The sequence below is a fragment of the Spermophilus citellus genome, assembly GCF_964194105.1.
Source record: "Spermophilus citellus genome assembly, chromosome: 15".
In the NCBI taxonomy this organism is placed as follows: Eukaryota; Metazoa; Chordata; class Mammalia; order Rodentia; family Sciuridae; genus Spermophilus; species Spermophilus citellus.
In genome coordinates this window covers 313,942-341,663 of record NC_138195.1, presented here as the reverse complement: position 1 = coordinate 341,663, position 27,722 = coordinate 313,942, and positions in this window count along the sequence as shown.

The following is a 27,722-nucleotide window of genomic DNA, read 5'->3' as shown; positions in this document are numbered from 1 at the left end:
CTTAGTAGTTTTAAACAATTACTTAGTTCATGATTCTGTCATCAGCTGGGTGCTGGTGGGTCTAAGATACCCTCACTCCCATGTCTAGTGACTGGCTACTTTTTGGATGGGGGACACAATGACAAGACTCATGTCTTATTGTTTAATAGCCACTCTTACTTCTCTTACTTATTTGCTTCATAAGAAATTTAAGAGAGTAAAACCTATCAGCTATTGTTTTTCTACTCTTCCATTGTCACATAGCAAAGTCACATAGCAAAGCCCAGAAACTGTGGGAGGACACTACCAAAAGTCTAGAATGTAAGGAGATAACAACAATGGGGCCATTACTACAACAAATCCACCACAGCTACATAGCACAAACCAAGGTAAAACCATGTCTTCACAATAAATAGTGACAATGACCTATTTCAAATAATAACAAATAAGTGTTCTGAGAAAGATAATGAGAAACTAGATTTCAAGTTATTCAAGATGAAGATCCTGTCCCTCTTTTTCACCAATATTCTTAGTACTTAATCCAGTGTTTGTCTCATTTTCATACATAAATATTTTAAATGAAAAGAAATTTTCCTGTTTATGGTGTAGGATGCTAAAACATATGTTCTGTATAGCCCAGTGGGGAAAAGTAGGGTAACACCATGGTTTGGAGCGTGACCTCTGGAGTCAGACTGCCTGGGCTTACATCCTGGCTCTGCCTTTTATTAAGATTGTGTCATTAGAGAAAGGATCACATCTTTTTGGGATTCTAAATTGCTGACTTATAGAATGAAGATAAGGAAAATACCCATTTGTGGTGATGTTAAAGATGGCTCCCAAATTATTAGTCATCACTTGTTTTCAAGAGGCAGGTTCTGTGACACCCCCCTCTTTTGAATAAAGTGAGATTATAACTATTTTAAGCAACAGGTCTGTTGAAAATAATGCTGCATGACTTCCATGATTTCCTCATAAAATGTAATGCAACTTAGCTTTGATTGTTAGAACACTCTCGTTCTGGGAGCCCTGAGCTTCCATTCAAGAAATTTCACCATCTAGAGATCGCCATGCTATGAGGAAGCCAAGTGACACAAAACAGTTATGTGTGGAAGCTTCAGGTAACAGTCTTGTTCTTGCATTCTTCCTAACCTATGCTCCAAAACACTGATTGAACAATCAGATGACTCCAACTGCTGATTTACTTTACAATTTTGAGTCACAACCATGGGGGTAGTGAAAAACCATCCCTCTTATACCTTGCCTAATATTCTAAAGAACAGAATTCATAAGCATTGGAGTGTTTGTTTTAAGCCACTGCAGTCTGAGGATGTTTGGTATATGGCAATAGTATTTATAACAGAACTGTGGCACCTGGATAAAAAAAGGTATTGCCCTAAAACCCAAAATATGTGCCTTGACTTTGAAGCAGAAACTGGAAGGACCTCATGATGGTTGATTTTATGTATTGACTTGACTGGGTCACTGGGTGCCCAGACTTTTGGCCAGATATTACTCTAGGTGTGTCTGTGAAAGTGCTTCTAGACAAGATTAATAATAGAATTGGTGAACTGAATAAAGATTACCCTTGTTAAGGTGGACTTCCCTCAGCCAATCTGTTGAAGATCTGAACATAACAGAAAGCCTATATAAGAGAAAATGACTCCTGCCTCCTGCCTCTGGACTAGAAATACTGGCTCTTCTTGGCTCTTTGCCATCCTGGTTTGGGGATTGAACCTATACCATTGGCTCGCCCAGGTCTCCAACTTGCCAACTGCAGATGGTGGGACTCCTCAGCCTCCTGGAATGCATAAGCCCATTCCTTACAACAAATCACACACATACACCTCCTCTTCCTGTTTTCTCCAGAGAACCCTGACTAATATAGACCTTAGAGAGACTATAACTGAGAGTTGGATAAACCTAAGGGGACTATTGACCCAAGGTTAGAAACCTGAAGAGAAATTGTTACAAGAGGTTGAACAATGGCTGATCATCATTAATGGTAAAAAATTTACTAGTGTGCTTATTTTGAGCAGCAGGTAAGGGGGTTATTGATCAAGAGACTGTACATGATAAAATACAAATGAAGATAAGAACTGAGAAAAAAATCTAAAGCTTTCAAACAAATCAAACAAACTGTATAGGAAATAAAGGAATCCTGGACTTACTGTGTTTAAAAATATTTTTTTTCTTTTTATCTAGTTTCTCCCAGCAGAAGAGTTTCAAATTAGGAAAACAGCTCCAGGCAAATATCAATTCCCTGTTCCTCTCAAGTAAAAACCTGGAGTTAACATGAAGTCCAGGGAATGACTGTACAAAACTTCCTGCAAGAGCTTAGAAAGATTGGAAGTGGTGGGGCCAGGGTTGTGGCTCAGTGGTAGAGCACCTGCCTGGCATGTGCTAGGCACTTCTATCCTCAGCACAACATAAAAATAAATGAGTAAAAGAAAGGCATTGTGTCCATCTACAACTAAAAAAAAATTTAAAAAAAGAAAGATTGGAAGTGGTGCCTCATAAACCCTTTCAAAGACACAAGAACCTTCCAATGATTTTTGTCTGTCTTTTGATTTTTGTACCAGGGATTGAACCCAGGGATGCTTAACCACTGAGCAGCATACCCAGCCCTTTATATGTTTTATTTTAAGACAAGGTCCCATAAATTTCTCAGGACCTCGCTGAGTTGTTGCAGATGGCTTTGAACTTGTTGTGCTTCCCTAGCTGCTAGAATTACAAGCACGTATCACCGTACCAGGCCAAGGATCTTAAGAATATCCTGGTAAGTCTCTTTTTTGAACAATATAAATTGATAATTTTAAGGGTATGGAGTCCAGTAGCCCCACAGGAAGCCAAAGTTTAGAAGAGTTGACCTTACCAAGACTTGTGGGTATGAGTTTTGTCTAGTGAAGTGCATTAAACATTGACATGTAGGAAATCCATGAAATGCTCACAGACACTAGTCAGCTTCCTGCCATTGGACTTGCCATCATTTTAAGTAAGAGGCAAGCCTGAGTGTGCTTCTCATATGAACCACAGGTCATATGTTATGGTAAAGAAATAATACATCAGGGGAGGAAGCATGAGGCCTGGGGCAGAATCAAGAGCATGAGAACACTGTTTAGGGGAGGGAGAAATGGACCCTAGTTGGGGCAGGGAGGGAGGGGATGGGGGGGAGGGGAGAACTTGAAACAAGTACCCAGCTGGGATTCAGAATTTGTATGTCTCAGCCACTACTGGATGTCTTCTATTTGCCTCCTGTTGAATGTCTCTGGAGGTCATCCAACATGGGAAATGTGCAGTCAACAGCCAGCTTGTCTCTCTACTTCAGAGGTCTTCAGACAGAAGTACTATACCAGAATGTACCCAAGAGGCCTCACCTGCACCTGGAAAGTTTAGATAAGCACCTGGGTGACAAAATGAGGTGAGAGCTCAGAGGTCTTGGGGGAGGCAGTAATTGTATTTTTCACCCCAGATTGCAAAGGGATATGTTTCTGTCCTGTGTGTACTATGGTGCTTTTAAAACAAGAGGACAAAATTTTAAGATTTAAGTTTTGGGGCGATTCTTGACAATGGCAACTGGAAATACGATTTCACAGAGAAGTTGTGTGAGTTAATGTGAAAAGCATATAAGATAATTTTTATGGAACAGACAGGAAGTATTCAGTAATTATCAGCTAGAATAATAATGATTATGATTATAAATACATGAAATTTATTTTAAAATTTATTACTAGTAGGGTTGGGATTAGAGAAAAACTGCATTTACCTTCAAAGCACATATATTTAGCAAGTTAGTCAGGGAAACTGTCTTAATGCTGTTCGCCAGGAATGTAGAGCAGGAAACCTGATTAGTAGCCAACACTTACATATTCACATTCAAAGCTACTAATCCCAGGATTTCTATAACTCAAGGCACCTACGGGAAATGGCCACTTCCCTTGTCAACTTCAAACAGAGCAGAGACGGCTCCCTTGACACCCTCTATAGAGTTAACCAGTTCATACAAATCAAGTACCTCATATTCGCTGTTTTAACTCAAATTCAGCACAGTGGTTTTTTCCTTAGGTCTTCTACTTTCCAAAAGTCATTTAATTGACACTACAAGTACTGATATCCCCACCGAGTATCAAAAGAGGAAGAGAGGAAAAAAAAGAAAAGAAACTTTTCACAGAGCACTTCATATAGAATTGAGCCAGGTCAGTACCTGTATGTTCCACAATAAAATAAAGCATTATTGTGAAGTTGAAGACTGAAAGACACTTTATTGTGATTTATAACAATGAAAAAAACATAATTTTTCCATTTCCCTTAGTATTCAAATATTCACAGAATAATTTCATGCACATAAACTCTCAACGAACTTCTCCATTTGAAATCATTGATTATTTTAGTTTTCTAAGCACAGCCTATTCTTCATAAAGGCCAAAGAACTGGTAAAACAAAAGCCAATCAAGAGCATTACTACCATAAAGATGAAGAAAAGTAAAAAGGCAGATCTAGATAACAGATATTTCCAAAAATCAAATATAAAATCCCTTTATGAAATATTAAAAAATACATAGCATAAAGAACTAGGTAAAACACCATTAAAATAAAAGATAGTATGTGTTTCTCTACAAATCATCACTCTCAAAAATTTCTTGAATCTATAAAACTACGAGAATGGACTCAAGTCAACAAAGGAAAGACATAAAGCTAGGCTTCACTTACCTGAGGCAAACACATGGTCTGCTCAGGTAGAGGTCAGTCTTGGCAAACTTTGAACAGCAATGAGTTAAGTTTTTATTATCATTATAATTATAAAGATATGATGTACAGAGCCATGAAACCTTACAGATTTCTTTTATCACAATAGAAGGTATTAATTAATGAGACATTTCTAAGAATAACAAAATATGTTGATAAAAATGTAGGCAACATAGGGAATTAATTGCTTAATGATGTTTATTTTGTTCCACAAAATCTTTGACACCTTAAAAACATTAATTCACTTTAATTCTAACAGTATGAGGTAGTCCATATGTATGTATGTATGTGTGTGTGTGTGTGTGTGTGTATATATATATCACTATTTTACATTTGCAGAAACCGAGGCACAGACATGTTAAATATCCTCACTGAAGTTCCACAGGTAGGGGATAACAAAGCCCAGATTCGAACCCTATCAGTCTCCCTTCAGGTACAGGCTTTTAACCATTCAACATAAGCAGCCATGTAACAGGTCCCAAATTCCTTCTTACTCAGAAGCATGAAGTTTCTCTTATACACTCACCAGACTCTAACAGAATGCCTGAGCCAGATGGTAGCCCTGAGAGTCAAAGGTGAATCTTTTTATTTTAATTTTTTATTTGTTCTACTTAGTTGTACATGACAAGAATGCATTTCTATTCATCTTACACAAATGCAGTGCGATATTTCAATTTTCTGGTTGTACATGTTATAGAGATGCACCATACGTGCAACCATACATACACCTAGGGCAATGATGTCCATCTCATTTCACCATCTTTCCTGTCCTCATAAGCCCTTCTCACCCTCCACGTTGCCCAATCCAAAGTTCCTCCATTCTTCCTACCCCACCCCATCATAGATCCGGATTCACTAATCAGAAAAAACATTCAGATTTTGTTATTTGGGGATTGGCTTATTTCACTTAGCATAATATTCTCCATCTCCATCTATTTACCTGCAAATGTCATAATTTTATTCTCTTTTAATGCTGAGTAATATTACATTGTGTATATATACCACAGTTTTTTTTATCCATTCATCTATTGTTGGCCATCTAGGTTGGTTCTACAGTTTAGCGATTGTGAATTTAGCTGCTATAAACATTGGTGTGGATATGTCACTATAGTATGCTGATTTGAAGTTCTCTGAGTATAGACTGAGGAGTGGGATAGCTGGGTCAAATGGTGGTTCTATTCCAAGTTTTCTGAGGAAAAAATTGGTGCAACCACTTTGGAAAGCACAGTGCTTTCCAAAGTGGTTGCACCAATTTGCGGTCCCACCAGCAAAATGTATAAGTACCTTTTCCCCCACACCCTGTTCAATCCTTAGCAAGAAAAGTAAAGCAGGAGGCATCAAAATAACAGACTTTAATTATACTACAGAGTGATAGTAATGAAAACAGCATGTTATTGGCACCAAAATAGACATGTAGACCAATGGTACAGAATGGAAGACACAGAGACCAACCCATATGAATACAGTTATCTCATACTAGATGAAGGTGCCCAAAACACACATTGGAGAAAGGGTAGCCTCTTCAACAAATGGTGCTGGCAAAACTGGAAATCCATATGCAGCAAAATGAAATTAAACCTCTATTTCTTACCATGCACAAAACTCCACTCAAAGCGGATCAAGGACCTAGGAATTAGACCAGAGACTCTGCACCTAATAGAAGAAAAAGTAGGCCCAAATATTCATCATGTCGAATTAGGCCCCAAATTTCTTAACAAGAGTCCTAAAGTGCAAGAAATAAAATCAAGAATCAATAAACGGGATGGATTCAAACTAAAAAGCTTCTTTTCAGCAAAAGAGATAATCATTGAGGTAAAGAGTGAGCCTCCGGTATAGGGGCTCAGTATGGCAAAATTTTACCACACATACATCTCTAGAATATATAAAGAACTCAAAAAACTTAAGACTAAAAAAACAAACAACCCAATCAATAAGTGAGGTAAGGAACTGAACAGACACTTCTCAGAAGATATGCAAGCGATCAACAAATATATGAAAAAGTGTTCAACATCTTTAGTAATTAGAGAAATGCATCTCACCCCCCTCAGAACGGCAGTTATCAAGAATACAAACAATAAAAAGGCAAATCTCTCACTCGTAATTGGCTAATTATATACAGAACTGCATCTTCTAAAGCCTGAATGAACAGTAGTAGTAATTTCACAGTTAAGTTCATATCGAAAGTAGTTCTAGGTTAAAATAAAACATATTTCTGCAATTTAAGTTGTTAAAGCTGAGCCACTTGATAAGTTTATAATTCTGAGTAAAATTGGAGAGCAAAACTGTGTTACTGATCTAAATCTGTTCAACTTTCAGTCACTGAGCATTTATAGTCACACACCACTATAGGGAGCTTATTGAAGTGTAAGCCTGCTTGGCTTTACAGGCAGGCAGAGTTACTACCCGCACAGAATCAGACCATGTGTGAAATCACATAGCTGGCTCCTCATTAACAAATTTGTTTTTCATATCTCACCTGAGGCTTCACTTTGTGCCCTGTGGCATTGCACATCCATTGCTCTCCTGGTGTCAATTTTTTCCCCCCCAAAACACTTTTTTTCTTCAGAATGACACCAAAAGTCACCATGAATGCAATGTCCTAAAGAATGCAATGTGTTACTTCATATCAGAAAATGTGTGTTCATTGCTAGTGGTGAAGAGAACCCACTGCAGTTTTGTCGCATTTCCTTTTGTTATCCAGATGTGCACAATTTAATGAATAATCAAGATTAAAAAAAAAAAAAACGAGAGGCTGACACCCAGCATCCATGAGCTCTGTGTCCTTTTCCTCAGTCTCCTTTTTACTCTTTTTTAAGAGCAAAGGCTTATCACCTATCCTACCCTCCTGTCACTCCTCTTTCAATTATTTAACAGGGTTGCAGAGACAGGAAAGAGAATGAGTATTGAACAGATGTCATTTCTCATCGTCACCAGGAGGTTATGAAGGCTGCTGCAAGTGGCTCAGGGTGCTTTGCCTGGGAATGAGCTGGGGAAAGCAATGCTGAAGCTGTGACCCTTCCCCTTCAGCAGGCCCTGGAATGAGGGGATTCCAGATCCACTGTCAGCATTCTTTGTGATGTAAAGAATTGACATTGCAATGCAATGTTGGCTAATCAGCAAGTTCTAAAAATCCTGATTAATAAAACATGCAGAGCTACACCTGCTTTTCCCATGCTCCAAGACTCTTCTGCATCAAGATCTTTGTTCAACTGCCTTCAAACACAACCATCGCAGAGTCTCATTAAATCAGCCATGAATTCATAATAAATTTTTTTAGAAGAGTCACATCAAGGAGGAATTCTACAATTTACCTGCCTAATTAAGGCCACAATTAAAAAAAAAGAAAATACTGACCAGGATGTGCCAGCAATTACTAATTGTTATCATTTGATAGTCAATAAAATGTGTTATTCAGTCTTATTAATGCAATTACCCACAACATCTGTTTTAAACAAGAAAAATTAATTTGAATTATGCTAATTTCATTGCTGAAAGCAAATAATATGGAAATTTTCTGGTTTTCATTATGTGAAAGTATTTTAACACTATTAGCATACTCAGTGGAATTCATTCTAAGCACATGGGACTCTAATACTCAATTTAGACTCAAGATAGTTGTTGGAAAGTGCTCTTTGAGAGAAATGAAAAGGGGTATTAGCCTTTCTACCCCCTGGTATTCTCCCTGTAGTGTCAGACTCACACCTGCTGAAGATGCATTTCATTTGGTTAATACAGAGCATTAACCTGTATGCTTGGGTTAAATGTGCTCTCAGTACAGGTTATCCATAAATTAATGTTTGTGATGACTTCACACAGATCCCAGATATTTCCAGTTTCAGGAGTCAGCTATTGCCCAGGAAACAAAGCAGGAAAATATCGCACTTGGCAAAATGTCATATAGGGCCCTATATGCTGTAAGTGATAAACATCCAACCTGAAAAAAAGAAAGGCTTAATCATAAAGGACATATTGAATTATTTCATCTGATTTTACAATTCCTTAGCTAACACTATAAAAAGAAGCCAAAACTATCATTCAAAAGTTAGAAGTTACAGGGATTATATTTTTGTATTATACTTTAGTGCCTCAAAAAATCACACCAAACCCCAAATGCAGTAATGACAGAAAGCACAGCAGAGTGATAGTCGAAAGATCTGTACTTTTTGTCCCAAACTTACCACGAACCTAATTGTGTGGCATTGGCAAGCTCATAATTTTCTGTGAGCTTCAATTGAGAAATTAAGATAAAGAATTTTTGAGGAATTGTCTGATTCTTGGGATACTTTGTTTCTACAAATTTTGCTTAAGAAACATGAAAAGTTCAAGGTAACTTAATTGCAAAGAAAAAGTACAGGATTTGAAATCAGAATGTCCTGAATTCTAATCTCAGCTCCAACCCAGAGATTTCAAGCTTTTTTCTTTTTTTTGGTAAAATTTTTTTCAAACTAAAAAATGGGAATTACTAAATCTATACTTTATCCATTATGTTCAAAATGAAGGCATATATCAAAAATCCCCATGGGCTTTCACTTCACTGATGCTTCTGAAGAGATTTCTAAATAACAGATCTGCAGCTACTTTGAGAGAAAGAGAGAGGGAAAAAAATGGCCCAGTGACCACAGTTGGAGAGGGATATCCTAAACACAAGGAAAAGAAGGTTAGCATAATTTGGCGGGGGTAGGGGATGAAAACTCTTAAGTACAGAAATATCACAATATAATCAAAGTTGTAAAAGATAAAGCACATATAAACATGGGGGGTTGTTTTTATCCTCCCAAAACTTCAAAATACATTCATCATGTAGGTCAACCTGAGAGTGAGAAGAGATCAGATAGAAAGGGTTCATGGCCTTTTCTCCTCTTCCATAACTTCAATCATCTCAAATCTGATCCCCTCGTGCTGATGACGAACACAGTAGCATTCAGAGCAAGTGGCAGTAGCACCTTAGTGTGATCTCAGGTGTATCCCCACATTTGAAACAGTGAGTCTTAGAGACATTTGCTTGCAAATCCTGCAGAGCTATAAAGAATGCATCCTAGAGTTTAACTAAATACTAAAAATTATACAATTATTATAATTTTCAGATAGAGAAGGAAATTAAGTTACCCCAAGAGGGCTAAGAATTTGATTAATAAAATCCAATATTCTTGTAATAGACCAAAGTCTTTTAGGCCCAAATCTCTAACATGAATTAATTACAGCCTAATAAATGGTATTACCATAGCTAAAAAGGAAGGAAAGACTGGATTAATAGAAGTAAAATAGCCCACTTTGCAAAGTAGGCAAATGAGACCTAAGGAAGCTAAACTGTCAATCTCTAACACCAACCAGAGAAAGAAATCTGGAATTTTAAACTCTTTAGAGCAGTATCTTCCCCTGTGGCTTTCCCAAGATCAAGGTTTTCCCAAAGGGTAGGTGAATCGTCTCCCATCCAAACCATTTCATTTCCCAACTGATTCTATACGCCTAAGGAGAATCTGACTAGTAATTCCCTTTCAGAATTCTCTAGAGCTTCCACTCAAATATTCCATCACTAATTTAATGTCTCCTGATATAAAATTATTAATTTGACCAATTGCATTTTGCTAAATTAACAGACTGACGTCTCTCCACTTCATGAGATATTCAAGTGATTGAGGTAATGGTTCAGGTTGCTTCAATAAAATCTTGGTTGTGCTAATGAAGACTATGCCTTGGATGCAAGTGTGAGGCACTATCCTAGGAGTGCCCAGGGAACCTGTGGAGCTGGTGCCCCTACCTACGTGCATAATTGCATAATACCAACTTGACCCAAACAGGGTGTGTGTTATCTTGTTTTTGTGAAGATTCTAGGGTTGTTAACCAAAGAGATAATTACAACATTATGCCATACAAAATATGTCAAAATCTATCAAAATATGTCAAAATCATTAAACTTGAAGGCAGAAATATTATTTTTTGAAGTTTAACCTATTTTTATAGCCCAGATATTCTGGATTGTAGCAATCATTAATAAATACTTTTTTATTATTTTCTTTTTTCCCTTTAAATGCTTAAAAAAACACAAACAAAAACCCTGATGTCAAGTTAATAATTTATTCAAGAGTCTTTAAGTTTCTTGTGGAATAGAAATCAATTTGGCTTACATTTAAATTATCAAATTTCAATTCTGAGAATAGATCATACTGTCTCTGCACATGGATTCTTTGAGTAACTTCAAGAAAAAAAAACTATCAAGGAAGCTTACAAGGAGGATGTTTCTCATTTGTGCAACAATCAGGAATTATCCAGATAGTTAAAGATGTTTTACTTTTAAAGGGAACCATCACTTAAACTTAGAGAAACCATTGTATAATACTAAATATTTGTATTGCCTTCTAGCACATAGGGCACATGTTAATTTTTCTACCTTAAAAGTCATTTATCATTCTTTTAGATTATTTATTCATCAAAAGAAGCAATTTAATGGCCATGGGATTTAATATGTTTCAAACATGCTTTTAATGAGAAACTTTAAACTCCATCCTATAGAAAAAACAAGAAGTATTTGAAAGTTTAAAAGTGCTTCCACTTCTGACACTCAGAACTATATATCTTTTTAAAAGAGTATGTAGACTGGGAGTTTCCTTTCATTTTCTCATGATGAACCTGATTTTTCTTTAAGAATCTCCCTCTGACTCCCACTGGGGAATATTGTTAGCCACTTGGCTAAAAAGATACTCTTAGGGACAAGCTTCTATACTTATAGTAGGGAGGGGAAATTGCTGCTCTTTTAAGACTGTTAATGTACCTTAATTTTTTTGTTTGTTTTAGATAAGACTCAGAGAAATTTATAAGAAACCATCCAAAATCAATGAGTCTCTCTGTCTGCCATTTTGTTTTGAACACATGATTTATGATCTCAAACTGAGAATATTCAGAAGTGTGCCCACCTCTATATGCAGTGATCAGCCTGAGCTTTCTTTGTGCAGGTTGATCACTATTTTACAAACAGGTTACACTTGGCTCCAGTGCTTTCCTTACTTACAGCAAGTAATTAAAACTGTCTCTTCTCTTTAATCTCCTGGTTGTTATTAATGGTTTTTCACTTACCAAGAGATGTACCTACTGGGTTCTGCCATGTTATTAAGCTGTTGTTGCCCTGGAAAGAGTTGGTGCTCATATAAGGAGACATTGAAAGTTTCCTGAGGATGTTCGACGATGTGGCTTAGTACTAATATCTGAATAAAGATTGAGGCTACCACCAGATGAACTGGCTCACATCTATAATCCCAGCAACTCCAGGAGCTGGGGTAGGAGGATTGAAAATTTGAGGCCAGACTTAGCAACTTAATAAGGCCATAAGCAACATACCAAGTCCCTATCTAAAATAAATAAATAAAATGTATGAAGTTTTCTTCAGTAATTGTTAAATGTATCTAAATATTTAGAGCATGAGTGACTTATATATAACTTTTATAAGAATCTTGCTTTTAGCATTTCATATTTCTTTCAAACCTAGCCAGTATCCCCTGTTCCTCTTACCCTGTACCAATAAACTTGCTATTTCTTTGATATTCTAATAATCACATTACCAAGTCATAGGAAGACACATAATACAGAGAATATTTCCAGTTAATTTAAAGCTGATAAGTTTCTTTACCAAGGATATTTTATTCACCGAAACACCTGATGTGCTTATGACAGGGACGTTACTGAAGGAATGGTATCTCTTGCACTAAGTTAGTCAAGAAACTCTGCTCAAAGATGTCTACAAATTCTATCCACTTCAGTAACTCATAGTTCTTGAATGACATTTTTAAAAAAACAGTTCAAATAAAATAGAAAGAGGATGTAAATGTCTTTTGTCATTTGAAGTCAGTCAAGTTCAACATTCTGCCCCTCACAGACTCTCCTTGACAGACCATTCCTATTACCTTCATTTGTTTCTTTTTGGCAGGAAGAGGGGAGAGTGGTGTTAAGTATTTTGCTTCCTCTGTCCCCAGCACCTACCCTTGAGAAAAAAAGATGAACATACAGACCAGGAGGTGGGGACGGCTCAACTCCTACAAAGCTAATGACACCTGAGGATGAGGCCATAGCTATGCTAGAGATAAGAGGATTCCAGTTCCTGGCATTCTATCTCAAGCTCCCTATTAGGGAAGTACGACAATACCTGAAATATTTTCACCCAATATCCCCGACTCTGCTCAAACACTTTCTTAAAAACTCGGAGTTCCCAGCATCTGATCTTTAAAGCACATTAACTTACAACAACAGCTGTTAAACTTCACTACAAAATAAAGCTCACATGTATTGTTGAATATTATGGCTTCTGTTAAGTTTCAAATAATGCTTTTTTTTTTGGAAAGAATAAAATACACGTGAACAGACATCAAACGAGTAGTACACCTGCATGCACTATGAATGAATGGAAAGCAGCCAATCCTAGGGGGCACCAGTTCCTGCTGTATCCTCAGTGTTACAGCCTCCCTGGCTTCTCTTTTGCTTTGTTATGATATTTTCCAACACTTCAGTTTCATGGGCAGTGGGTAAAATTAGGAAGCATCAACAGTTCCACTGTCTGAAAAGGGACAAAGCGACATCCACAACCAGCCCAGGGGACCCAGGTTGCACCCCATGAGCCATTCAGTCAAAAGTGACTCTGTAGATGGTTAGAAAAAGAATCAGAAGTTTTTATCTGTTAAACAGCAAGTATTCTTCTCTATGGATTTGATTCCTGCCTTCATTCAGGAAATAGGGGTTGTTTCTTTTGTCCCTGTTAATTACAAATGTTTTCCCTTGGATCTACCTTTCCGAGCTGGATTCCAGCTGCTCTTAAAACCTTAGACAGGCATCCTGTGTGCAGAGAGCTGTGTTGGCTACAGTGGCTTGGTTCTCTTATTTTGGCAAATCAAACCTCCTCTTACCTCGACTTCCTTGTTCTTCTCTTTGTTTCTGCCCATTGAACTTCTCCCATTGCTGGCAGTCTCCCGAGCAGGGATTACGGAAATCTGGTGGAGGGGCATATTGGCAGGGCTGCAGGTTGCCAACTCCTGATTGGCTGCCTTATCTCTTTACTCGCCCTGAGTAGCCCACCTGCACAACTGTTCATATCCTTGCTTTGTCAAGCCCAGGTCTAAATAAAAAGGGAGGGAAAAAAAAGTGTTTGAGACACTGTGCAGCAGCAGCCAGGGTCTTCCAACCAAAACGTCAAGCACACTGAAAGGGGTGTTTAAAAGAAATGCAAGAAGCAAATAATCCAGGGAGTATTGTGTTCTCAAAAGGACGATTTACTGCGAGTCATAACTGCACTGCTTTGTCACTGGAGCGCCCCCTCTCCTCTAAGAGCATTGTGGGAGACAATTCAATTTCTATGGTACCTAATAACTGTCATGGAAACCAAGGAAACCTAGGTCTCTCAGGCCCTTATTAGCAACTGCTTCCTTTAATGGCAAGGACTCCCGCTTTTGCAGCGGGTGCCACTTTGGCTATTGTTTCTCCCCCACCCCACCCCACCCCGGATTCCCCAGGAAGCTACTAAGCACCCAGAGACACTGCATCCTGCTGACTAGGTAAATAAGCAGAAGGCTGAAAAGCTTAGTGTCCTATTTGGAGCCAAATCTCTTCCATGAAAAGCTCCGCTAGCTGACTGTGTCCTTCATGCATCTACAATAATCTGCTTAGGTCAAAGGATCTATCTTGAAGTGAAGAGCATCAAATCAAATGAAGTGGGGAGAGAGAGAGAGAAAGAGGGAGAGAAGAGGAATATTGGGCGTGATTGCGAATGTTCTTCTGTGGCCTGTTGAAAAGGATTTTAACTGCTCACCCTGTCTGCCTTACTAAGACATCTGCAACAGGAGTCTCAGGTGTCAGACACTCGGAAGCACAGATCTCTACTCTCAGCTTTATTGGAACTCCCCAAAATATACTTGTTAGATTCAATAGCAGCTCTTGCCTGCTTTTCCAGGAAGAAAATCGACTCTGCTGAGGACTTTAGCATCCTCTCTGTAGCGTTAAACGATTTGGAAAATATAAATGGAGAATCAGAATTTCTCCCTTTAAATTAAAAACAAAGCAAAACAAACTTTTTAAACAGTTCGATCTCTCAGTGAAGTGAATTTTTATATACATTAACTTTGTAAAAATTGTTTCCCCTCCTGCAGTTATTTCCTTTCTGTAAATGAAATAGAAGATCTTCAAAGCAGTTTCTAATTGCAATGCATCTCTAACCATCTTCTTATTCCACAACAAAAAAAATGCCATTTCCAATATGATGTTACAATTGGCTCAAACTCAGGATAGAGAGAAAATGTGAAAAAAAGATAAGTACTTTCATTGGTAATAAAGCCAAAGGTTATAAATATAAAGACTGCCCCCAAAATCTTTTGTCCAGATGTTTGTGTTCAAATAAATTCTCCAATGCATTTTCAAGATCTGTCCAATTGTGTGTTCCTTTTAACTTAAATTAGTCACCTTCACATGGCTTTCACCCCTATCATCCATTGGGCTTTTCAGGAGATTCTATAATACACAGATAACTTGTGACATACTTGTATAGATTCTGGTTCAGCAAGGCATATACCCGAGCAGACAGTTTTTAAAACAGTCACAGGTGACTTGCACAAGCCAATTCTGAGATTCACTAGAATATCTCAGTAAAATAATCTTGGCACAATAAGTTAATTAAAGTTTGTATTGCAGAAACTCTCCTGCTTTAGAATAGTTACAAAAAAAAGCAGGGAACTGGGCACCCTACAGGTGGCGTTGGTTCATCTTGTCCTAGCTTAAAAAGTGTATTTGTGAGATGCAAAAATGTTAATGAAGAGCTTAGAGATAACCTTTTACAAAAATGCCACACCCACTGTTAAATTGATGATGCTAAAGGTTTGCTATGGCTCAAGGATCACATCTGTGAGCTGTACATGTGAACCTTTCCTCTTGAAAAAAAGGGATGTTAAGCCCTTTATCTAGAAGGACTGTCTTAATTAAGAGAAGGTTTGAAATAGAAGTCTGTAAATCTAATAGTCTGTGACAAATACAAAAATGTAAATCATAAAGCTCTTTAGAAGAAGAATACTGTCAGTGTTTGCAACCATGAAAAGTTCCATTAAAAGCCAAGGCAGTTTTCCAGATAAAGTTAGACTTCAGTACTTTTGTGTAAAATATTCATTAAAGTTACAGGAAAGGATATTTTTAGCTTGAATTGACTAAGTGGCTGTCTTAATCCTGTACCTCATTATGCATGTGAGGTTATCCTTTGTTTACTGTGAGATTTTTTCAAAAGTAAGATTTAAATTTTAAGTTAATTTGAGTTATATGGCTGAGTTATTTCAATTACCTTTCTTTTATCCTAAAATTTAGAATATAAATTGAATTTCAGGAAAAGGATATTTATTTCTTAGACTATTTTACACACTAAAGAAAAGGAGGTTTGTTAGATCTATTTAGGTAATTATTCTGGAAATAAGAAAAAATAATAAGCAGGGTATACTTGAGAAATATCTACCTACATTGTATTAGGTATTGTGAAAAAAATGAGCTTCTAAAATTTTCAAATGGTATCAGTGGGAAAATTCTTTGTGTGTTCTACTACATCGCTGCTTTGGAACCCAGGACTTACACATGAGCTATGTCAATGACTTGCATTCATCTAATTCCTTTCCTCAAGCAGCTTCCCAAGTGCTTGCCTAACAAAGTAAGAAGTCTCTGGGGTGAATCCTTAGGCAACGAGCCAAAGCTGAGATAACTGTGCAGACATGTGTTTCTCCTGTGGGAGCCCAGGCCATCTCCTGCAGTTATTAAACCTAAGGAGTAAACCAGGAGCAAACAAAGAGCCAGCAGGTACTGGCCACCCTACAGAGAAAAGTGATCAGCTAACTGTGTCTGATACAAAGCCATTCGACCATACCCAAATTTCTAAACTTGATTTTTGTGGATACTGTGGACTCTAAGTGCTATTGAAACCTACCCAGAACATTCATTCTCCACCTGGACACCATTCCATAGACAAGTCTGAATTATACTTGTTTTGCATCCACATTCTGACTTCCAACCTGCTGGTTCTGTGCCTGCCTCTGGCTCCTGAATTTGGCATTTACAATTGCTAACTCTAAAGAGCTCAGCCTCCCGCCCCAAGACATTCTGATTTGATGCTGTTCCTTGCTCTCAGTAACCTGAGTTTTAAAAGGAAAACAAAACAAAATAAGTATCTTATAATCTAGCTTATGACCCCCATCAGTCTTAGCCACCTTCCAAAAAAAAAAAAAAAATAGGCTTCTTAGGGGTTTATTTGGATTGTAATTAAACAAAAGGGAAATATAGTATTAGGTAAAAACAAGGAACCAAGTAAGAATCTGCTAATATATTAAATGAAAAGAATAATTGTTCTTTTCAACAAATACTTATTAAGCATCCTGTTTTCTGAACCATGTTTGGAAGGGAGGGGCCCAAAATTCTGTGGGAAATTTTGTGGCACAATCTCTGTAGTCAAGAATTTCACTCTATCATTAGAGAGATGTCATTAGATTACCTACTTACGTAGGTAAGTCAGTTTTAAAAATTACAACATTATAATTTTTAATTCTACATTATTGTAATCATAATTCTACATTATCCTCCAAACATTGTAAATAATGTTTGGAGGATAATGTAGAATACTGTATGGAAATGTCAAAGAAGCTTTGAGCACCAATAAATCACAACAGGTCTAAATAATTCAAGAAAGTCTTAAGGAGCAACTGGAGTCTGGGGTGGGCTTAGTAGAGATGAGATGATTAAGTCATTTCAAGGCACAGCAGCGAGTGTGAGACTGACAGGTGGGACTTCAGGATACTATTTTAAATAGCATAGAAAATATGTTTAAGATATTCAATTGATTTCCACCATGAATGGTCATTAGGATGTGATGCTGACAGATACCTGGGAGGAGAGAGGGAAGAAACCAGGACTAGGACAGCAAAGCAAGGAAATGTCTATGAAAAGCAATGTCAAAATTGTAAATGTCTTGATACCAGAAGAGAAGTGATGAAGTTGAGACCTTTAAATGGTTTCTAAAAATAGAAACAAGGCACTCTGAGCTGGGGAAAGGATATTTCATATCAAATCCCTGGTGAAAGGGAGGAAGTGTGGATTGAATGGGTTTTCAATGTGTCATCGCACAGGGCATTTGACAACTGCTACCAGAGGTTACTGGGAAGAATATATGCGAAGCTATCATCACACAGAAATATTATGGCATCTGGTAAAGGAGATGGAGAAAGGAAATGGAATTTAAAGGCTACTTTTACTAGGGAAATGATGAAAGATAGTTATCAGCGTTAGGGGACAATTCAAACCAGCTCAAATGCAAATAATGAGAAGGGAAAATAGTAAAAAAATGTTTGGTTCTGTGTTTATCATGTGTAATGTAACTTAGCACTTAAAAATGGCAGGTTTCTTACTGGGTTTTGTCTGATTCTTGGAATCCAATTGTGATCACATTTGGTATGTACCAGTGTCTTTGTAACTAGAAGGAAATCCTTTTAATGTCATTCTTTTTGCCTCTGAAAACTTTGAGAGTTGGATGATCACCCTTCAGCTCTGAAGACTGAAGAATGGGTCAGACGAATCCTCAAGATCCTCAGTTCTACTCTCTGAAAAGTATTGGTCCTAATTTTGGCCACATCTGCTTTCTGAGGTTGGAACAGATTACAACATAGCCAAGTAATTCATGTGGTCTTTTAAAGAATCAATAGCAATCACCACAGTCACAAAATGTGTGATAAGTACAGCAGGCATTAAAAGAGCCAGTTGTACTAGTTTGTATAGTTTGTATTCCTTATATTACATTCATGACAAAAGAATATCATCAAAAACAAAGACTCTCTATTAACATCACGGGATTGATGTTAGTTCATTTCTAATTTGCTGAAAAAATTTTAAAAAATTCATTCAGTTCTCTAAACAAAGTGACATAAAAGAAGTGGTGAAAAATACAAGGAAGATAAGCAAATATTAATAATTAATTTTGTGGGAATATTTTAAGATTAAATGAAGTCAAATTTCTGTGTTTTATTTTCTTGGCAAGACAAATATAGTTAATAATTTAAAAAAAAAAACAAAAGATTTATTCTGGCAAATAGTTAAATTCAGCCCTGCTCTCCATGCATACAAAGGTGTAAGTTAATCTTTGTTAATATTCTCTATAGCTTTCAAAATTCAAACAAATCTAGTTGAACAAAGAGCAAACAGAGGGAAAAAACAAATCTTTGAGAGCAAATATCTGTTCTTTCATATATCTTTAGAATATGAGAAGCATTCATTCCAGAATGATATCTTTGCATCTGTGAGAATCAGAATCATAGTACAAAGTCTTTAGTCCCTGAAGACCTACTTCAGAGCCTGTTCAGCCAGATCTCTGAGGAATGAAAACCTATGTGGGGTGGGAGCTCCGCTTCTGTGTTCCGAGAGTTCACTGTTAATAGCAAAAGAAGCCTCATAAATGCCAGCATGTTCAGAGCATCGCAGCACAGTTCCTGTTAGCCTTTCAATGACTTAATGCCAACACTCTGACTTATTACATCAAAAAATTAAAGCACATGTTTAATAAAGTGCTTCCCATGTGGTTTAAGGTTTAAGCAAAGGAGAATTGGCTCTGACATTCCTGATCATGTGCTTGCATACAAATGCAAAACAAATAACCTTATTTTGGATTCCTAACTAAAATTTGAATCTGGATGCACAGAAATAGGCACCTGCTCAAATATTTGCATTTCCTTGTAGAAATTTTTCTTACCAGATTTTATGCATGGTGAACAAGTCAACAGGCAGGGAGAAATTACACTCAATGAAATAATAAGTGGCACCGGATTAACATCTTCCTCAGGCCATGGAAGAAATTCTAGTTGGACCAGGGAGTCCGGCCTGACCATGGTCGCTAACACAGGGTGTGTAACCTGCTCATCTCAGGCCTCAAAGAGATGCCTGCCCTCAGAGAGTCAAGTGTCAGAATTTTTCAGTATGCGTTTGTTTAAAGAGGATGTCAATGCTTTCTCAATACGAAAGCATCCCCTTGGCAAGTGTATGAATTACATTCTACACAGGGACGATTCCTGTTTGCTTTGAGGCTTACCTCAAGATGCCAACCAATCCTGCCTAAAATTCACATTCATCTGACCTGACTGGATCAGCAGTTACCAGGAAGCATCATGCGCACTGTTTATCTATATGAATATTAATATACTAACAAATGAATATTTCTCTTTACATTCTAACATTGGAAGACTAACTCCAATGAAGCAAAAAGATTTTGAAGGTTTGTTTTTGAACCAGACAAGTTATCTTTTACAGTGCTGAGGTATACACTGGTTTACTCTGATTATCCACACTGAATTGATAACAAACTATCAAAAAAGAAAATCTAGGGCTGGGAGTATAGTTCAGGGGTAAAGCATCTGTCCTGTATGTGAGAATCCCTGTGTCCAATCCCCAGCATCTCAAGAAAAATGTTTTAAATGTATAAAAGATTTGTGCATTAATTACAGATTATTTTCAAAGTTGGTATTTTAAAGACTATAAAATTAACTTAAATAAAGGCTTTCATAAAGAATAGTATCTATACTAATTGTTTCAACATCAAAATTAAAGCATGGGCCCAAAGTGTAGCTGAGTGGCCAAGTGCTTGCCTAGGATGCAAGAGGCCCTGAATTTAAAACCTATGAAAGGGAAAAGCGGGGGAGGGGTAAAAACAACAATTGAAGTCTTCACATGTCACCTGAGCAAAAAGATTGAATTAAATGAAATAAAGGTAATTTCATTACAGAAGAATCTCACAAATATTAAAAAAGCAGTTTATCCTGAAATCATCATATAAAATCTAAAAACATGCAAAACACATTATGTATTATTAAGGAATATTGATAGTTATATTAAAATGCCTAGAAATAAACAATTTGAGAGTTTCTGCTTTTGGGGGAAGAAGATAGGGAAAGTATACAAGCTTTTATTTCTTAAACTAGAGAGCAAATACATGGATGTTTGCCATGAAATTCTTCATATCTTTTTTATATTTCTAAAGTATTTCAAACTTTTTAAAGAAAAAGAAAGCCTAATGCTAAAAAAGATTTACTCTACTAGGGGACTAGGGTTATAGCTTAGTGGTTGAGCATTTGCCTTGTATGCATGGGGCACTAGGTTCAGCACCACTTAAAATAAATAAATAAATAAAACAGATATTTTAAAAAATTTTTTAAAAGTTTACAGAGGTGCACACTGGTAATCCCAGCTGCTCAAGAGGCTGAGGCAGGAGGATGCCAAGTTCAAGTTCAGCCTACACAACTTAGAAGACAGTCTCAAAATAAAAAATAAGGTCTGGGGATGTAGCTCAGTGGTACAGCACCCATGCCACAGGTTTAATCCTCCAGTACTGCAAATAAAGGATAAGGATGAGAAATGGAGAGGAAAGGAGGAAGGACAAGAGATTAAGATGGGAGAGAAAATTTTAGTGAGTGAAGTCCTATGTCTTGTAATGGATCCTCAATCAACATGATCCCTGAAATGTCTGTGCTTATAACATAAATTAGAAATCAATTTTAATAATGATCCCAAGGGGACTTAAAATTTTAAATCATGGTTACTGTACTAAGCCAATAAGAATATTCTAACCAAATCAAATGTCAGATCCAGATAACTAAAATTTAATCACTCTAACATGCCTAGAAAACCACAGTTACACCCTTTTACAGCTTATTATTGTTGTTAAGATTTTTGGACTCAGACAAACCTGGCTTCACATTTCAGTTCCACCGGTGACAAACTGCGATTCCAACAAGATAATAATCTCTTTAAGATCAGTTTCTATAGATTAAGAAATGGAGTTTTTTCATATAATGTGGTAAACACAACAATTCATTAATTTCTGCCCCATCTCACCTCTGCCATACTAGGGATTGAACCCAGAGATGCTTTACTACTGAGCTGTACCTTCAATCCTTTTGCTGTTGTTATTGTTATTTTTGAGACAGGGTTTGCCGATTTGCCCAGTCTGGCCTTGGACTCAAGATCCTCCTGCCTCAGTCGCTCAAGTCACTGGGATCAGAGGTGTGCATCACCATGCTCAGCTAATTCTTAGCATAAAATGGATATTCTGAATTTAGCAAAGTAAAGCAAGTGGTAAATACTTAAGTCAGCTACTATTAAAATTATTTAAATTATATACTTTAGATGAGAAAAACTTTTCAAATGTAGTTTGTGATTGCCTATTTGACTCTGAAATGTAATTCATAAAGGAACCTAGTAAAACATCAAGATACTCAGAATTATAATCTACAAATTTCTAAACACTTTCCTACAAATACTGAAATGAAGCCAACATGACAAGTTGTGACGAACACAATATATTTATGTCGTTTATTTTTATATGGTGCTGAGGATCGAACCCATGCCTCACACATGCCTGGCAAGAGCTCTACCACTGAGACACAATCCCAGCCCCTTGACAAGTCTTTAAACAAAAGAGAAAAATCCAAAAGAAACACTTGACACTGAATCTCATGACAAGGTCTTAATTTATATTTCTAAAATTGAACTTTATAGAAGTGACAAAAGGCACCACAATTTTTATCAACTGTGGCCAAATGTAAACTGTTTATCTGTACACTGCCATGCTGCACTCAAAGCATGATTTATGGTCATCTAGCACACTATGGTGTTTCATAATCATTGCCTCTTTCAATACTCTATATATACACACAGAAGAGAAATAGCTGCATGTGGCAGGTGATAAACAGCTATTGGAGTCAACTCAAAACAGCTTCTCAGGGAATTTGTCCAGGGGACATTGAGGATTCCTTTGTACACAACAGGATTACCTAACAGCTTTTAGGAAAATCCCTCTTACAGAGGTGTCGATTGTCTTCTTATTCTCATTTTGAATTCACCATAGCAAATACAAGCACCATTCAAAGTTGTAGGATTTCCAGCATGTGAAATGCTGGACTCAGATGTCCTCAAAAAGTATCACTGACTCTAAGTGTCTGAAGGCTCCCGTCATTGATGTTACCATTATCTCAGTACCTTGTACAGAGCAGCAGCAGCGCTCCCTCAACTCTTATCAGTTCCCTGAATGAGGAGCCGCTCCCCACTGCCTAAATCTCAGGTGGCTCACTACATTCACAGCAGTCTAAGTGACACCTTCCACTTCACCTTAAAGTCTTGTGAATCAGGAATGAGTTCTAGAAAATATTTTCCAAGGTACTACCAACATTTAATTTGCAACTTATTTTCAAGATCCTCCATATCCTGAACTACATTAAAAATTTGGAAGTCTTTCTGTCTTCTGTGTCACTGGTAATGATAACTTGAAACAGATACACCATTTAGAGGTGTAAGTACAAAAGCTTTTGGCCTAGGGGCCAAAGCAGCCATTTTCAGGTAAGAAAAGGACCTTGATATTATAACATAATTGAAATTTAGATGATATGTCATAATTGCTAACTTTTGACATGTTTTTATACATCTCAACTCATTTAGACCAACTAGTAACCCAAAACAATACTGTTATAATCTCCAATTTACAGACAAGCCCAGATACAGAAAGGCCAGGTTCCACAGCTTGTAGACAGCCAAGTTAGGACAAGGTCCAACAAGCTTACCTCTTAATCTTTTATCCTATATTCTCTCATCAGCTCTTTTAAAGCTAAATAGAAAACTCCCCTCCTCTCTTATTCTTCCTCTAGACATCTATGATGCCAAAAAAGAAAGTGACCAAAGGAACCTCAGGAGACAGGAGGACAGAGAAAGCCAATGTGTCAGAAAGACACTATGGACACTGACCAATGGAACATTCTATATAAACACAGCCAGGCTGGTGTTGGAGGCAAGGCTGTAAATAGGAGCCATCCTAACCAGAGTCAAGGACCACCTACAGTGAGTAAGTCTCTTTGGCTTTAAAGGCTTTCTGGTCCCCTCTCTAGCTCAAGCCTGATGACAATTATATTCACAGCCAGTCTGCTGCAGTGAGTTGAAAACTCATCTCAAGTAATGCCCGAGATGAGAAGACTCCCCTAGTGAATTGAAGATTCATCTCGGGTAATGCCCCAACCACAGAGGGTTCACAGTGATTTTTTTTAATATTTATTTTTTAGTTATAGGTGGACCCAATGTCTTATTTTGCTTTATGCGGTGCTAAGGATCGAACCCAGTTGCCTCACGCATGTTAGGCAGGCACTCTACCTCCAAGCCACAACCTCAGCCCTCACGGTGATTTCTTTGGGGCAAAGAATACAAAAAATTTTTCCCTAAATGGGAAAGAATACTCATTTGCAAGTATTTGCTTTTAAAATATCTGATTTTCTACAGCTAATTTCCTATTGGTGCCTTCAGCACAAAAATTTACAATTATACATACCACTCCATCATAATTAGGATGTTAAGCAGCAGAAAACCAACTCAAACTAGCTTTTGTTATAAAAACCATCCAGATGTGGACTGCAGACATAAAACAATCCAAGCCTCCAACAATGCATCAAAAACGCAGATAAAATTAGCTAATCCACTTACCCTCAGGATGGCTCTACTCAAGAGCCAAAGATGGTAGGTAGCAGTTCCAGAAATCACAACCTGACAGTCTAGTAAGAGTGGAGAACTATCTTCATTTGAGTCTCATCTGAGAAAAGGAAACCTTTTGCTGAAGTTTCCAGCAGACTTCCTATCATGTCCAGAATTACCCCTTCTTTCCTCTCCCCAAATGACTTGGAAAAGGGTGTAGACACTTGAAAAAATCCAGGTTAATAGAAGGAAAAGAATGCCATCTGGACCAGCAAGAGCATCTATACAACACTTCACAATTTTTTTAAAACTTTTTTTTAGTTGTAGGTGGACACAATACCTTTATTTTATTTGTTCCTTTTTTTATGTGGTGCTGGGGAATGAACCCAGTGCCTAATGCATGCTCTACCACTGAGCCACAATCCCAGCCCCACAACTGTGTTTTTTATACACTTCCAAATCATCTTATTCAGTACTCAAGACACTCTGCATCAGTTCCATTTTTAAAATGGGGAGGGGGGATGGGACAGGCTCACGTTTACAAAGAAAATTCTTCTCAGTCTTTCAATTTTCAGTATGTCAAATGTAAGGGCAAATCAAGAAGTTTCCCGTGGGCTGGGGATGTGGCTCAAGCGGTAGCGCGCTTGCCTCGCATGCGTGCGGCCCGGGGTCGATCCTCAGCACCACATACAAAGATGTTCCGCCGAAAACTAAAAAATAAATATTAAAAATTCTCTCTCTCTCTCTCTCTCTCCTCTCTCACTCTCTCTTAAAAAAAAAAAAAATGGAGTTGCCTAGGCTCAGGCCTTAAGGCCATCCTAACAATATGTGAATACACCACAGTGAATTTCTACATCATGTACAACCACAAGCCTGGGACCCTAATTAGAATAAGATGTACTCCATGTTTGTATAAATTTTTCAAAATAAACTCAAAAAAAAAAAGTTTCCCGAAAAGAACATTTCTCCAAAACAGTAAACATAAAGATAGCACATGTTGTGGGTTTTGTGTGTTTTCTTCAGGGAAACAAAGCAAAAGTCATTAACATACAAAGATCTTTAAAAATATATCAAAACCAAGTATAGGAACACCCAAATTCTAGTGCCAATTCTGCACTTTACATTCTTTTCCATATTTGTAGGAGTGAGTTCACTTAATGAGGGTCCCTCCAGCTTCACACACACAAAACTAGGCAACCTAAGTTTACTAAAGAACAATTCTATATAACCCTGTGAGGGCTTAATAACAGGACTATTTGTTAAAACAATTTTCTTCAGTATATTTTCTCTAGAATGCCTAAAGTAAAACATGAGAAAAGCATATATTACTGTTTCTGGCAAACATGTTTGAATAAAATCGTAAGCACCTGAAACTATATAGATGTCACACGAAAGGCTTCACAGAAGTTTAAGTTGCACTGAAAGAGTACACTGGCCGTTTTAGGGAAGGAGTGACAAAAGGAAGAACTAAAAAGCCATTTGAACAAAGCATCCATTGAATTGAGTGAATGCTCTCCAACTCTACAAGTCAGTCAATGGCTCCCCTCTCTGAAGCTCCTCCCTCTTGGCTGCCAGGTAGGAACTCATCCCACCGGCAATGTCCACTACTGACTCTAAACCATCCCTTTCCCATGATGTCTGGCTTCTGCTAAGAAACCTTCAACAGTTAGAATACTTTTCTTGTCACTTGATGGCTAAACATGTATGTCTTTGAAACCTTTGTTTCTTCAAGAATTTAGCCTAGTTCAGACAGGAGCTCAAAAATGTTCCTTGGATTGATGTGAATTCAAGGACAGAAACTCAAGAGCAAAGCCTTCTCAGTCGTATTTTGTTATCTAAATTACATTTACATCACAGGTGTTAAGTATTTGCTGACTGCTAAATAATTGAATTGGGCAGTAAGCCTTCAGGTCCTTCAGGTCTTCAGCTTCTTTAAATATTTAAGGAAGATTTCAAAGACATTCAAATTACATAAATCCAACTAGCATTGAGCGCACACAGGAGACAATTAAAAGCAAACCACTAGCTGGGTGTGGTGCACCCCTGGAATCTAAGGGGCTTGGGAGTATAAGACAAAAGGATAAGACAAGTTCAGAGCCAGCCTCAGCAACTTTGGAAGACCTTATCTCAAAATTAAATAAAAAGGGCTGGAGATGTAGCTGAGCTGTTAGGCCCCTCTGGGCTCAATTCCTGGTTTAAAACAAAAAAAAAAAAAACCCAAATCACTAAAACACATTCTGAAAATGCACAAAAATGCCATTTTTTGAAAAAAGTGTAAAATGTGTGAAAATATAAACAATCTGACCTAATTGATTACTATCCTTTATACAGATCCTCTGCCCCATGTCCTTCCAGGATTCTGGAATCCAACGTTTTAGAAACTAATATCCTCAAATGAGGATATTACTCCATAGTAGAGTATCTGCCCAGAGTTCAATCCCGTGTGTGTGTGTGTGTGTGTGTGTGTGTGTGTGTGTGTGTAAGCGCGCGCAAATGCCCTCAACTGGTTAACAACTGACCTAGACTAAAATTTCAAAACAAACCATTTTGAAATGCTGTAGAACCTCACCAATACCTCCAAGAAAGAGATCCAAATGAAACTGAACATAATTATGTGATTATGTGACCTACCCAACTGCCACATACCAAGGCCTCAACAGTGAAGAATTAAATTCAAGTCTCCTGACTTAAATCCAATGCTCTTAAGTCTGTTGGGAACTAGAAATCTGATTGAAACTAGAAGTAAAGCTATATGGATGGGAAAGTGGGTAGGAAAGTTGAGTACTATCCAACTAGCTAAAGCTAGGTTTTGTCTGGTCTGTCATGGGAAAGAATTTAAATTAATGAAGAGAACGAGGAAAAAAAAGATACTTTCCATTACATTTCTTAAACATGATTACCAAGCATGCTGCTATGGCAAAAGAATCAAAGATACTAATTCACAAATTCAAGAAACCTATATTCTGGGGAGAAGGGTAACAGCTGGCCCCCCAGATGCACTAGCTGCTGCTGGAACAGGAGGCATGCTTCCTGTTGGCAGGACAGCTAACATGCAGTCACAGAAATAGCTTTTTACCAGTGGCCAAACTGGCTTTGCCATCTGCCTCTCTCCACATCTCCAACTCCAGAGGGAGCTGCTATAGCCAGAAAAGGTACCTCCTCACCAACCCCCAGCTAGTGACACTGATTAACACTGGAGTTTGCTCCATAACCCTCCCTGCTCTTCCTTTTTCTCACCTCCTCCTTTCTATGCCCACCCCTCTATATTTAAAGCCCATCCCACTTCCCACCCATCGCACATATGGATGCCAAGGACTGGAGAGCATCCACCAAATGAACCCACTCATTGCCTGTCCCAAAGTGATTCCCAATCCCTTTTTTGCAACACCAAAAATGTCACAGAAGTTGAATGACTTGCTTCCGAAATTACAGGGATGGCTCATTAAATTCTTCCCTCAACTCATTCATTAAAATGAATATTAACTGGGCTAGGCCTGTGTTGGGTATAGAAGACA